The following is a 15,765-nucleotide window of genomic DNA, read 5'->3' as shown; positions in this document are numbered from 1 at the left end:
CTTTTCCAAAAAAGTTCTGAATTTGCTTCGAGAGAACTTGACATATCTCCTGACCTAAAAGTTGTCGGCCATGACACCCTTCCTTGTCGACATTGCACTCGGACCTATTCCACTTAAATAAAATTCTACGCGGTCCGCGTACAGGCGCGCGACCATATTCTTCAGATTGTATATTTTCGCCCACGTCTTTAGAGCTTCAGCGTACTGGGCCAGAAAATACACAATCTGTTATCAGATTACATTAAACTGGACTCTCGAGAAGTAATTTTTATTTCATAGTTTTTTTATGATTTATATTGTGTCAATTTCACAGAAAATACACCTTTCCCGTAATTCAAATATCGCCCGGGAAGGTGTGTGCTCCACCGTTGTGTTTAAAAATTTTGGGAGGTAAAAATTCCGTTTTGCTTGAGATTGCTTAAGAAAAGTCAGTTTTCGTGTTCTAACTTTTGATGCCCAATTTTGATCTGATCTATTTTGTTGGTTGCAGCATGTCTGCAATTTCAATCATTCTTTCTTTTTTATGAAAAACGAAAACTTGTAGATAATCCATATATCTAGAGGACAAATTTTTATATATACCAGTTCTTGGTGATAAAAGAGATTGAAATAAAATAAAAAAAGGATTTTTTTCTTCGAATTTGTTTTTTTTCTTTTGTTCCATTGTTAAAAATATATATTTTCCAATGTTTTGATAGTTTGTTCGAAATTACTTCCGGAAAGAAAAAAATGAACGAGAGCAATCGAATTTGTTAACTACGATGGCCCCGAGGTTTCTCCACTTCTAAAAAAAGTTCTGAAAGTTTCAAGAAGAGAAGTAAAAATTTAAAGAAGGGAAGTAAATATTTCGAGAAGGGAAGTAAATATTTCGAGAAGGGAAGTAAAAATTTTAAAAAGGGAAGTAAAATGTCTCTAAGTATCGAAATTGTGATTAAATTTCTACATTGGCGAGCTGCCAAGATGGTTTTAACCCTTTTTAAATTGTTTAAAGCACAAGACAACGTCTAAAACACGTGATCCTACAACAAAGATTATATAAATATAAGTACTCTCCCAAAGTGTTTTTATAATTTATGAAAAGCTTTATAACTTTTGCTAAAGGGATAGCTTTAAACGTTTAATCACACTAATCAACATAATTGCCATTACAAACATCCTCTGGAGTCTGGTAAGGGGTCTCTCTGTAATAACAATAAACTTTCTACGTCAGGGGTTGTAATCAAAACCACGTGGTATTTTTGTCATTTTTTACTTCTCTTCTTCATTTTTCAAAGTTTGAAAGAGAAGTAAAAAAATCAAGAAGAAAAGTAAAATTTTCAGTCAAGTAATACAAAAAAATTACTTCTCTTCTTAAAATTTTTACTTCCCTTCTTCATTTTTTACTTCTCTTCTTGAATTGTCTTTTTCTAGAAGTGGAGAAACCTCGGGGCCATCGTAGTTAACGAATTTTCTTCTTTTGGCAATATTTGCAAAATAAAGTAATAAAATTTCTGTTTTATGTGGCTAAACTATTTTACACTCCTGGCGGCTGCAATGCAAGGATTGCAGAAAATAGCTCTAGTGTAGCCTTAGCTTTAGTCTGGGGAAAATATTGTCACTTTGTTTCGTCACTTTCACCTGACCGACCAAATTTTTTTTTAATTACTTGTCCTCGGTCAATATTTCGAGATTTGTCGTATTTCCCGACTTAAATTTCCAATTTGGTCACTTTTTTAACACAAGTAGCAAACGAAACAAACATTAGCTGAATAATTAGTCTCTTATAACCCCGTTTTTCTCCGATAAGGTAAACGTACCTTTCCCGGGATCCTGCACTGTGAAAATAGAATCCCAATGGGGGGGGGTGTACTAGGTTTGCGAGGTGACGGGTCCGAGCCGAAAAATCGAAAATCAAATCTTGGTCAAATTTTCTAAAAATGTGACCCTTGGCGAGAATAGTCTAGCAAGCTAGACGACTAATTTATACATAGTAGAAATAAAGCAAAAAGTAATGAATGGAACAATTTTAGTCGTCTAGAAACCTTTGTGCACTAACTCCAAACAAAAGAAAAGTGTCAATATTGCAATTATAATTTTTTCCTGCTCAAAATAATTCTTGAGAAAAAAAAATATGTGTGGATTTGTGTATTGAAAGTTTTTCATTTGAGTTGATTTCGTTTTGAAAGTTTGTTGTTGCTTGATAAATTGTTTTCTCGCTACGCAAGTTTCTGCGTAGCTAGCCCCTGTATCTAAAAGGCTGGAACACCGGATTCTCCCAGTCGTTTATACAAACTAAATCCCGTAATAATATTGTTATTTTTATTATTATTATTATTTTTATTATTAGTATTACACACATTATAAACGACTCCAGTCTATGGCGAGAATGAAATTTTTTCGTGATTTTGGGACCCTTTCAGAGACTAACTTGTGAATTTGTACCCCTTTGAGAGACTTTTGAGGTATGAAAAAGGGTACCCATGGCTCGCACATACCCGTCACCTGTTTTGTCCAAGTGCACCTCCCCCGGGCCAAGAATCTTGCCGGGCGGTACTTCGCTTTTTTCCATTGAAATGCAAAAGTAAAACTAACTAATTTCCCGTGTAGTATTGTGCAATCGATATTTTCTTTTTTAATTTTTTTAACTTCGGCTGTTTTTGTTTTTTTTGCAAAAAGTACACAAAACGAAAAAAGATTCTGAGATTCGGAGAACCAGGGAAGAAAAGATAAGATGTTGATTTGACCACAAAAGCACATTTGTTTGCGTGATCGAAAGCAAAAGGTTTTTTTCTGATCGCGTGATGTTCCCTGTTTGGACAAAAAGATTTGAAGTATTCTTTTTATAAGAATGTCAAATCTTTTTTTAGTTCTTGTTTTTTAAGCCTTATGTTCTCTCATAAATGTTCTTATTTTCAGTTTAATTTGCTGAAGAATTTCCGCAGCCTGAAAATGTTCGAGTCTGCTAAATTAAGTGGGTTGCGTGCGTGTCGTGGGTCCGTGGGCTCGTGGGTGCGCGTGGGTTGAACTTGCTCGTGGGTGCGTTAGTGCGTTCTTTAGATAACAGCAAAATGTGCAAATTTGGACTTTGTGAAAAATTGGATCATTAATTTTGTCTAATTTTTTGCATGAAAGTACACGCTTTTTTTTAATAAGAATACACTTTATAAGAATGTCCATGATGAAAATGGCCAAAAAATTAAGAATATGGTAAGAATATTACCATCATGGAATTTAGCAACTGAACCTAGGAATGCCATTTTTAATGCATTTTAACCAGTAGATTGCCAATTTCGATCTTAACCTAAGAATACCGTAAGAATATTTTTAGATGATTTTCGCCAAAAAGTTAAGAATATCCATGACGAGATGGAAAAACACCATTCTTATAAAAAAAAGCGTGTAGAGTATCATCGTAGGTAAAAGATGGCTGAAGCAGATTTACAAAGAAAATTTTTTTCGGCTCAAAAAAACGCATCTTTAGCTATAAGAATCACTATTTATAAGCATAGGTCGATGTTTTTAACCAAATTACTCAAATTCTAGACGAGATAAATCATTATTTGCTCATTACATTAAGTCATAATTTGGAAGAATGTTTGTGTTTAGACACGAAATACTGGTTGCTAGACATGTTTTTATAAGAAAATTGGCCTACTTTAATCTTTTCTATAATCACTTATCCAATTACCTATCATTTATTAGCTTTTCTCGAGATGCTCCAAGATGCATAACTGTAAACCTTCGAATGTGACGGAGCCTGATTTTTGAGAAAAAGATATTGGACAAATTTCAGCCAAAAAACGACCTTGAAAAGCCGATGATACGTTGGGAACGAGGTTAAAATGGATCCCTTGCGGGGCCCGCAAAAATAGGCCCTCGATGGAAAACGAGACCTTAAAAATATTAATCAAACTTTACACATGCGCTCTCTATGTACGCTCCCGGGGAGAACGTTGAGCGTTATGGATAGAAGCTTTAAATGGATTTTGGAGCATTTTTGCTTTCAGTTTTTAGTTTTGTACATAATATTACAAATTACCCAAACTTGATCGCCTCACCTTACTGTTAAAGTTACTGTTTCGGTAGTCCACTCCATCATAGATTTTATGTAAAGAAAAAAAAACATATTGCAAAAAATTTATATTCTTCTATTTGACATTGGAAGACCTACTTTAGGCGTACAAACTTTCATGAGGTTGCAAAATTGCGAAATTTACTTTCTCGAATTTGAGAAAAAGATTTTCGCGAGCATAAACTTTTCCGAATCAGAGGGTAAAAGTGAGAATATATTATAAAAATTTTCCTTAAATCCGATAAAAACGGTCGCTCTTCGACTTTAAAAAAGAATATGCGAACACTTCAACTTTCGCGAAAAAGGCTAGAATTCGCGAAAAACGCGAAATTTCTACTCGCAAAAGTTTGTACGCCTAAAGTATTTGTCAGGATATGCGGTTGCAAATTATGCTTCTGAAGACATCATAAAATAGATCAAATATAAGCTAAAACCACAATATTTTATGGAAAATAAAGTGGCAACTCTTGACAACTGCCAAATTAAAAAAAAAACGGAACTCTTTTAGGGGTTTGGATATCCAATAGACCAATATTCTCCACCTCTCACACTCTTACCGTACCGCAACCCTTACCTTACCAAAAAGCAAAGTATGGAATACAGAGTACGTCTACTCCATTCAAATGTTTGGCCCTGAACCTCCTGGATGTCCGAGATCCTCAACGGGGTCCCCCCTTGGATGTCCGGGTCTCCATGAGATCTAGAACCCCCTGGATGCTGGATGTCCGATATCCTCAATATGGAAGTTGAGGGTCCCGGGTGTCCGGGTGTCCAGCTGGATGTCCGGACCCATGAAATCTAGAAACCCCCTGGATGTCCGGACTCATTTGAAATTTAGAACCCCCTGGATGTCCCAGATCCTCAATGGGTCCCCCCCTTGGATGTCCGGGGCTCCATGAAATCTAGAAACCCCCTGGATGTCCGGACCCATGAAATCTAGAAACCCCCTGGATGTCCGGACGCATGAAATCTAGAAACCCCCTGGATGCCCGGACTCATTTGAAATTTAGAACCCCCTGGATGTCCGATATCCTCAACATGGGGGATACGGAGTTCATCTGGAAAAGCCCAATCTTCAGAAGAAATTTCTTATAACTTTACTAATGAAAACAATGTTTATCATTTTTTTAAATTGTCATTCACCAATGTTTTACAGACCCTCTTGATAATTAAAAGTTTTTAATCGTGAAGGATAAATGCAGCAGCAGAATCAGAATTTTAATGTCAGGGTACAGAGATAGAACAAGGCTTTTTCAAATGCGCGTTATCTAGCTCCGCTATAAGGGGGCTATAACATATCCCTGTGTCGACCACCAAATCCTTTTGAAAAAGATATTCTGTTATGGTATCAGAGAGATACCTTTTGATTGGTTCCGGTCATATTTGAGTAACAGGAAACAATGCTCTGTAATAGATGGAACTCAATCCTCAATGGAAAAGGAAGGAGTTTATTGGGTACCACAGGGTTCTGTCCTGGGGCCCTTACTCTTCCTTTTTTATATCAACGACATATTTGACTGCATTTACCAACCCAAAACGTTTCGCCACTTATATGATGATGACACAATCATTGTTCAACGTACTCGCAGCCCTATTTCTTTAAAAATAGGAGTGAAACAACAGCTTCAGGATCTCAGTGCCTGGTTTTAGAACAACAAGCTGTCAGGCAATACTGATAAAACTGAAGTTATCTTTTTCGGAAGAAGCAAAAAGGTTAACGAATGCAAGACTCTTCCACCAGTTGTTTTTCAAGACGCTAAAATTGAATGAAAAAGTGATGTGAAGTACCTTGATGTCATATTCGATGAAAATATATCCTGGGAAAAACAAGCTAGTAATGTTCGTAGCAAAGTTTATCTTAGTCTAAACAAGATTAGAAGAATCTCACATCTGGTTAATGACAGTAAAAAAATCTACTAGTAAACTCTCTTGTATTTCCGCATCTCAAATACTGCCTCAATTCATGGAGCAAGTGTCTTCTGCTGTATTACGAAAGTTTGATTCTCTTTCTTGGCAGGTAAATCAAGTCCACCCAATGAATAAAGATTTTTACCAGCTCTGTGACTATTCTTCTGCACTGATGACTTTTAAAGCTATTAATAATCTTGTTCCCAAAAAAGTCCTCACGAGGAATGTTTCGTGATACTTTTGCTATGCGAATTATCAGTGCAATTAAATTTCCATTAATTATAAGTTAACCGTGCAGCTTGAGGTAAAAATAAAAATTACATTTTGGACAGTTATTAAGTTTTTCATAAAACCCACTCCTATTAGCTCTTGGCAAACAATCTATGCTTTGTTATAAACAGGTTGAACAGGTTTCTCAAAACCTACCCTCTGACTTTAACACAACTTATATTTGTCTTATGGTAGAAGAGAGACCTTAGAGACAAAATTTGTTCATCGGAAATTGGGTTCCACAAGAGACTAGCTATTATGAAATGGGCTAAAAGAAGGCTCGAGGAATACAAGGTAGGTTCTATCTAAAATATTTATTCCGGAAAAGCATTTACCCCTCCCCAACATTAAGGAAGTCATATTGAAATAGGTAAGAATCCAGGGTTAAGGTCTTTGATATCTTTGATATCCAAGGGATGCTTGGCCCTTCAAAACGTCCCTCTCAATATAGCAGATTTATTTTTTGAATAGCCCAATTTTTTTGTTGTTGAGAATTCACTATCGCAAAAAAAGAGTTCCGATTTATGACTCATTTAGATAAATCTGAAACCTTTTGAAAATGCATGAAAGAGTTTTAACTAGGGGGAGGGAGGCTTAAAGACTTTTGTACGAATAATTTCATTTTACATTTTATCTAGGTGAAACATGCAGAACAGTACGCAAAGTTGGTTGAATTATTCCCTGATACACATTCAGTGGATGAAGAAATTCAAATCTTTGCAAGAAATGTCAGTAAAATTGCACCTGCCACACTTCTATTACCGGTTGTCAATGATTTAGCTGAAGCAATGGGAAATGAACCAGATGTTGCTATGGTGAGTATAACGGGACTAGATTTTGGGCCAATCAGATTAATGCATTGTCAATCAGCCTATGAATTTCAAACATCTACATGGTGTCCGCAAAAAAAGTATAATACTGAGGTTAAGCATACCAGGATAATCACGACGACGGACGAAAAATGTAATAGGCTAGTGAAAATACGAAATTTGATTGGTTAAAACTCACTAGCCTGTTAAATTTTCGTTCGTCGTTGTGATTTTACTATATCAAAACAGATAAAAAAATAGAAATTTTGTGTTTCTCTCTTAGCCTTTTGTTAATAGTGTATTGTTTCCAATACTATAATGGGATAAACCTTCGTGGGGATTAAATTTGGCAGTTGGGCCTATCCGCGAAATTTAAAAATTTCGCAGGGACTTAATTTTGCGGGTGGCACTATTGGGTGTCAATATTTTGACGATTTTGTGACTTTCACTGTCAAATCATGCACGTTGGTTGTTGAAATACACATTATTTGTGCCTCTTAGATGCAAGTAACCATTCAAAAAGTATTTATTTGACATATTTTGAGTTTTGTTTTGAAATATTTCGCGAATGAGGCCCTTCCAAATTTCCATTGAGACTTAATTTCGCGGATTTTCGTGGATGACACCCAAATCCGCGAAATCCGTGAAATCCGCGAAATTTAATCCCCGCGAAAGTTTATCCCATTAAAGAACAATGAACATTAATTTATCGTTGGAAACATAATTTTGAGTGCCTTGATAAAAGATCTAGTTAAAATTTCCTGAAAATTTGAAAGTGAAAGAGCAATAGCAATGAAACAGTGGTAAAACCAACAAAACATTTTCTTTGCCACTCTAAAAGCAGGTGATGTGCACAATGTTCAATTCGGATTCTGAAATGAACGCTCGTGATTTCTTGTTTTGCTTGAACTTCACCATTCGACAAGCACCAAGATTCATTGGAGATGAAAGTGAGTAAAACTAGTGGATTGGAACACCCAGCTGGCATAGCACACAACGTTGTTTCAACGTTTATCTAATGTTCACAACGTCCATATAACCTTGGATGAACGTTGAAACAACGTCTTGTACTACCTTTGGCAGCCTTGGCAGTTCTTTTGATAGTTTTTAACCAAGATTTAAGCTTATCAATACAAAACGAGGCGCCTCTTATAGTAAGTGTGTGGGGTGTGGTCTTGTCTTTACAGATCCAGTATGTACAGCTAATTTCAAAATTCATTGCTGTAGAGGGTATGTTGTCATTGTCTTTTTTCATTTGAGAGTTCTCAAACCGATCGCTGCGATGAAGTGTTGGTGAGAGAGGGGGAGACGATGAGAGAAGTGTTTTTGCTCTCTTCAAATCATACTTCATCGCAGAGGTCTCCGTCAAACAGACAATGCGCACAGAGTGTACTACGAAGCGATAACAGGGCCGGCGAAACTGGGGAGGCCGGGGGGGCCATGGCCCCCCCACTTTTTTGCTAAGAAAAAAAAATCAACCAACCATGGTGGCACCTCCTTAGACACTTACTATTTGGCCCCTCCACTTTCAAAATTGATTCGCCGGCCCTGGATAAACGTGAGATACACTCTGGTACAGAGTAGGTGTGACCCTGGAAGGTGTGGTCAGGAGTTTTCAGTTAAGGGGAAGGAGTAGGAAATGCTTTTACTTCTTAAAAAAAAAACACTTTTGCCGTCCTTGATGTTTTAGGTCAAAACTGCCAGTTATTTCAATTTCCCAGAGTCCTAAAAACGTATATACATAAATTCATTTATAAGCTATCATAAAGACAATCTCCTAAAGTCTATTCACGATAAGTGTGCACTAAATTTTGACTTGCTTGTTATTTCTCAACCAATGCTTCAATCTTAAAAAATTTGGTATCGTTGGAAAGATAGGAAGGAGCTTATTAATTTACTGTTAGCTTTTTCCGTGAAATTTGAAAAGAACATGAAGAAAAATGAAGAAGAAAAAATTCAACTTTTTATGGATAGGTTGTATAAACGTAATTTTTACATCTTTGGAAAGCTTAAAGCTTGGCGATTTCAAAAATATATACTTTTACTAGGAAATATAATTTGAAATTTGCAATATTTAACATAATGTTCAGTAGATTGTGTGTTTTTGAAAAAAATTGAGATTTGAACAAAATAGAAAAACCGGGGGTAATGCATTTACAAAAAACACTCTCTATAACAACATTATTGAAAAAAAGTAATTATCTTTCATGTTTAAGTAATTTCTAACAAATGTAACAACGCAACAATAACATACCGATCCAACACGTCGTTTATAAGAAATAAGATCACATAGAGAACTCAATGTCAGGATGAAGAAGAATTGTATGATAAAGTACAATTTCAGAGGCAAAAACCTAGAATAAGAGACACTTTAATTATTCAATTTTCACTTTCTGTTTCACTGTCATTATCTTCCAAATCTGAGTCTGAGTCACTATCGTCGTTCGAATCAATCATCACCCTATCAACTGTAGGAGCAATATCCCCAAAATCAACTTTTCGGAACGCATCTTCTACTTTGATGGTGTGCTTGATTGCTTATAATAATTTTCAGAAACATTTTCCAAAGCTCTATCCATAAGTAACTTCACGTCTTTGATTTTGAAGGTGGTATTCTTTTGGGCAACTTCATTTTTGGCTTTTGCCCATATCAGCTCGATTGCATTCAGCTCTGAGTGACCAACGGGTAATCTCAAAATGTAGATGTCCTTCTTGTTTTCCATGCAGTACTTCTTTGTTATTTCCTCAAGACAATATTTTTTTTCAATGAAGATCTGCTTCGATTTTTGTAGAAGGATTGGTTTGGTATCTTTCGGCAGATAAGTGATTTTATTTTTATTTAACCATGCTTAAATCTCTGTCTTGCGCCATTGGGTTGTTGGCTTTTTGCTCTCCTCGGTTTGGCGAGAGTGATACTTCGCATTATCAATGACAACAACAGATCGATCGGGTAACGCTGGGAGCACCTTTACTTCCCACCAATTTTCAAAATGTGCTGCGTTCATCTCGTGATGGTAGTCAGCTGATTTTTTGTTTCCTACAAAAACTTCACCGCAGTCCTTGAGGAAACCATTTTCCGATCCAATGTGGTTGATGATTAATCGTTTTCCGCTTCCTGATGGAACATTTAACCCGCCATGCCACTTTGTGTTTGCAATTAAGTCCTTTGGATCGTCGTCATTCTCCATTTTTCAAACATATTCTTTGTATGGTTTGCGTTAAACCATGTTTCGTCCTGGTAAAAAATCTGGTATCCCGCTTCACGGAGATCTGTTAACTCCCTCAATACGCGCAACAATATCCAGCCTTTGGTAGATCTCCATTTTTAAACTTCTTTTTTTAAACACAAAGCCAAGTTTCTTGATTTCTTTGAACAGAAAAGTCCTTCCAATTTTTGGGAAACCGGAAATTCGCACTCTCTGTGAATTTTATCTAATGTCGGTAGTTCTGGTGAATTTCTTTTATAAAAACCAAGAATTAAGCGTGAAACAACTCGTTTATCAAAATCGTCGAGTATTGTTTTGCAGCGCTCTTTCCTTACAGGGACATACTCTTTCTTTTGTAGATAGAACACCTCCCGTCGTGAGATCCCACAGAGCTCAGAAACATTTGAAGCTCGATCATAAGTGGAAAAGACTTTTTCGCCATTCTGTTCTCTTTTTTGCGCACTTTTTATCCACTCATCGACTTTCACCAGAGTTATACTTTCATTGTCAACGTTTTTAATGCTCTTGCGACTGTGATGTTTTTCTTTTTTTGGTCGAGTTGCTGTTTTCTGAAGAAAAAGAAGAAGCTCTTTTCTTTGCCCTGGCAGTACTCATGGTAACATAAACATACCGATACTTTCTTGTTATTGCAGCTTTTTTTTCCAAAATAAAATATATCATATCACCGGATTGGTTACCGGGTGGAAATAATCTCATATCATTTCACCGGATTGGTTACCGGGTGGAAATCGCAAATAACACCGCATAAACGGATTCACCGGAGCTGAATTTTTCCGAAGCATCTCCTAGTTATCCTTGTCACAATAACAAGCGTACTTAGCTGTAAAATCTAAATCCCATAGGGTTTAATAAGTTGCAGAAGTAATTAAAGTACCTTCATACAAGCCATCGAAATTGAATCCTAATAAATCGCATAATCAATTGGTGATTACTACATCTAATAAGAAACCACTTTGTAACCCCCGGTTTTTCTATTTTGTTCAAATCTCAAATTTTTTCAAAAACACACAATCTACTGAACATTATTATGTTAAATATTGCAAATTTCAAATTATATTTCCTAGTAAAAGTATATATTTTTGAAATCGCCAAGCTTTAAGCTTTCCAAAGATGTAAAAATTACGTTTTTAAACGACCTATCCATAAAAAGTTGAATTTTTTTCTTCTTCATTTTTCTTCATGTTTTTTTCAAATTTCACGGAAAAAGCTAACAGTAAATTAATAAGCTCCTTCCTACCTTTCCAACGATACCAATTTTTTTAAGATTGAAGCATCGGTTGAGAAATAACAAGCAAGTCAAAATTTAGTGCACACTTATCGTGAATAGACTTTAGGTCTATCATTGGTTATTGATTAAATCAGCGAAACAATTTTCATTTTCTCCATTATAGATATTCAGATCCCGGTCCCAGTTGCAGCTCTCTTGACAAGTGCAATGGGAACACCTGGAGGTTTTGCTGGTTTCATCATGGATCGAATCAATGAATTATTCAAAGCTATTTTGGACGATTATGGAATGTATTTGACAACTTACGCATCAACTAACGTCTTAACGGAGGATCCAGAGGTCGTCGGTAAGTTGAAATGGAGTGGAGTCTCTATAACCTGAACCTTATTAACAAAAAAACTTTCTAGGTTACACCTATAGTAAGTTTGCGATCGAAGTCGAAGGCGACCGGAAGGCTCTTTTTTCTCTAGCTGTCTACCTGAAGGTAGGGAGGACGCCCCTCCTTCCCTGGATTTTTCTACTTACCCTTGATCATCACAGCATCGAGGTATAAAGTATCTTTTTGGGAATCATTGGTATGACCCACAACCTTGGGCACTGTAGCTCTATCTTCATGCTACATCCATAATCTACATAATAATCTACATAACACTGTAGCCCGAACAAATTTTCAGACCCCTTTATGAAACTTGAGTCATAAATGGGAACTAGTTAACTCCAAAACAAATCAACATATGACAAGATGGTTGGTCAAGTACGAGCTGACGTTGACAGTGAAGAAAGTATATGAAACCTTCAACTATTCAAAATGGAAACATAGAGAACTAAACCAACAATAAAACAAAATACAAGACAAATTACAACAAATATCTATCCATCTATCCACAAGTAAAGCTATCAGGTTTGTTAAGAAATGTTAAAATTTCCTTGAACTAAATTGTATTCTTCTTTTAGGTGGTTGGTTTACTCCAGCAGCTTTGAATGAGATGCCAAACTTTGCTGAAACCTTTGTGTGCAAACCTGATGATCCAAGAGGACATTGGGGTTTTAACTCATTTGACGATTTTTTCACTCGGAATTTGGTAGAGGGACCAGCTGACCGACGTCCTATTGCATCTCCAGATAACGATTTGGTTGTTGTCAATGCGTGTGAAAATGCTCCCTACAAAGTTGCTTATTCAGTTCATAGACATGATGCTTTTTGGATCAAATCACAACCCTATTCATTGCAACACATTTTGAAGGGAGCTGAAAAATACGTTGAAAGATTTGTTGGTGGGACTGTTTATCAAGGATTTTTGAGCCCCCAAACCTATCATCGTTTCCATGCCCCCGTCTCCGGTGAAGTTAAAGTTTCTAAGGTAAATAATGGAATTTTACGAACACCTTTGTTGTGGCTCTTCACGCCGGCTCTTATTGGCGTTATTTTCAGGCATGTGGTAGAAAGAGCAGAGCGATGGGAAAAAGTCGATGTCAAAAGGGTCGTAAGCTTTCAATTTTGAGCCTAAAATCAGTGATAAAATTTTTCAAATTTTAATAAGCGGTTAGGCTACCCCAATGACGTATAAGCCCGAAGGGCTAGAATCGAATCTCTAACCTTTCTAAAGCAAGAAAAAGTGAAGCCTTGGAATATGCGCCGTATTTTTGATGACGGATTGAATCTAGCAAATCTTTTGTTTTGAATGATATTTTTTTCGAAATTTTGCGGTAAATTTTAGTTTTAATGTACAATTTGTTTAAAACCCAGGCGGGCTGCGTCAGGCCATGCAACTTTGGTAGGATTTGTTGGCTTCAAATCCTACCAGGGAGATTCGATTCTAGCCCTTCGGGCTTATACTTCATTGGGCTACCCTGAGTATCAGAGGTTGAGAATATTTCAACCTCTGAAGACCAATAATAGAAATTTTATCGCGCATGTGTCAATCTAATCACTGTCGAAAAAATCTAATATGAAGAGCAAATATTACCATATTAATGTCTAGCAGAGTGTATCAGTATGCAGTTTACTATTTACGAATTCCCCAGAAACCTCCAAGTGTAATTGAAATGAGTTTCTTTCAAAATAAATCTTTTACATGATCCCCAAATGTATAACAGTAATTACTAAACTTTTAATTATGGAAATGTCACTTTAGTTGAATGGTCGAAATAATAGACATACTTTATGTTATGATTCTCTATCACTGACTCTTTTTAGAAAGCACTTATGACATTTTTGAGTTGTGTTTTCAACGACGGGAATAAAAATATCAACTTTGAACTTCATCCAAGATCTTGGATGGTCGTCATGGTTACTTTTGTCTTCGTTGATTCCGCGCTGAATAGAATCTGTATTGGTCGGCACAGCGTCGATATATGATTTAGACCTGTGCTTTTCACGGTACGGTTAGGCTGCTTGCATCCACTAAATGATTCGTGCTCCTTATGCTACCGGTGGTTTTGATGGTATGCAATTCAGACTGATAAAGGGTTGGAGCCTAAAAGCTATGGGAGGGGGGTAATTTAATTTAGCTGGAAGCTAAAAAAAGTTCTTTCTCGAATGGAATTTAATCTGAATTTCTTCTTTCTTGAAAAGTTATTCTTCAAATGGAATTACATTTTTGCCTAAATTTAAGAACATTGCAGTAAATTAATCCCCGCGAAGTTCGATCCACTAAAGGGACAGACAGACTTTGTTTGAATACAAAAACATTGGCGAACCGAGACAAAAAAACATTAATTGTTATCCAATATTGCTTTTTTAGGTTGTCCCTGGAAACTTACTTTTCGCAACCCTACTACACAGACAGTCAAGCTAACTACATCACATCACAACCTTACTTGGCGCACATGGCAACCCGTGGTGTCATCATTATTGATACTAAGAATCCAAGCATTGGTCACGTGGCTTTCATCCCTATTGGTATGGTGGATGTTTCGACCGTTGATTTGTCACCACTGTTTGCCAGTGTTACTAGACAAGTGAAAAAAGGTAGATAGCAATTTATTTATTTTCTTCTTTTTTATAAATGGCAAGGTTGCTAGGCTCGAGGGCTTAAATATACCAACTTTTTTCACTGTCTCAGAAAGTAAAAGCTTTTTAGATAATCTAACCATGGTAAACTATAGCCCTTGCTATAATATCAGTTGTGGCCAAAGCAGATTTTTCAGAAAATGAGATAGAATGCTAAGCGACTCCAGGACTGACCCGAAAATCGGAGTTGCTTGGAAAAAAGAAATCCTACCCTACAATGGTCATTGCACCCTATGTTAAGTTTTTTTAGACTGGAAAGTCCTTCATAATCGTGTAATACAGTAAAACAGGTGTTATATGATAATACGATAATTGTGCCGGGATAATACCAGTTTCTATAAACCACAACTTGTCCTTTCCACTATTTTTTGCTTATTACTATCCGAATTATATCATCTAGCAATGGGCAAAGGCAGTTGACAGGAATGTAACGCCCTAAAACGAACTTCACACATACATACTAGATTGGGGGCCATCCCTAAATTATAAGGGTAAAAATCAAGGGGGATTTAGATATCAAAGAAAGTAAAATCCAGGGCCAGGAAGATTTTGCGTCCAGGGAATGGCGTCCGTAACGGTAAAGGGATGTCCAGAAATTGCATAGAGCTATGAAATTAATATTTGATAATTTGATGACTTGGGTCTCTTATACAGAGGTATATACATATTTTTAAGAATTTATTTTTGCGCTGAAAAGGTTCGTCCTACCCCCTGTATAGAAATTTAATGGAACAGCCCAATGGTATCTTCTAACGTCATCTCAGTAAATCCTCTTTCCTCATCTTTAGGTGATGGTATTGGTTGTTTCCACTTTGGAGGCTCCTCGCATTTGTTGATTTTTGAGAAAGGAGTTGAATTGGCTTTCGATTTACAAGGCATCGTACCTGACCCAAATGCCAATGACTTTTTGGAAGTCAGATCCAAACTTGCCACCGTTATTCCAAAATGCTAAATCCCATTGCGTGAAGATTGAACTTTCGCTTGGTGGTGGTCGGTCGGTCGGTCAGCAACAAAGGTAGAAACTGAGCTACTTATGCACCCTTACAATATTGGTACTGGTCGGGTACTGGATTTGTCATTTTATTGAATTTGTCTTTTAACGTGTATGTCAGATGGAAATTTAGGTTTATTTAGGTGTATGGCATTGGCTCGATGGATATGTACTAAGTGGCTGTATTGCTTTCTTCATATTCATTACAAAAGTTTTTCCCGGTTTTTTCCAGTTGTATCTAAGTTATGCTGCTGGCATTCACTGACGG

At 36.5% G+C, this 15,765-nt stretch overlaps 1 pseudogene; it reads left to right on the top strand.

Moving 5' to 3' along the window:
* Positions 1-6,441: 6,441 nt before the first annotated feature.
* On the top strand, positions 6,442-15,553 carry LOC136800578 (uncharacterized; annotated as a pseudogene).
* Positions 15,554-15,765: the final 212 nt, after the last annotated feature.

The sequence above is a fragment of the Clytia hemisphaerica genome, unplaced genomic scaffold (genome assembly GCF_902728285.1).
Source record: "Clytia hemisphaerica strain Z4C2 unplaced genomic scaffold, Clytia hemisphaerica genome assembly, whole genome shotgun sequence".
Classification (NCBI taxonomy): Eukaryota; Metazoa; Cnidaria; class Hydrozoa; order Leptothecata; family Clytiidae; genus Clytia; species Clytia hemisphaerica.
This window is presented reverse-complemented; position numbering and strand designations above follow the sequence as displayed.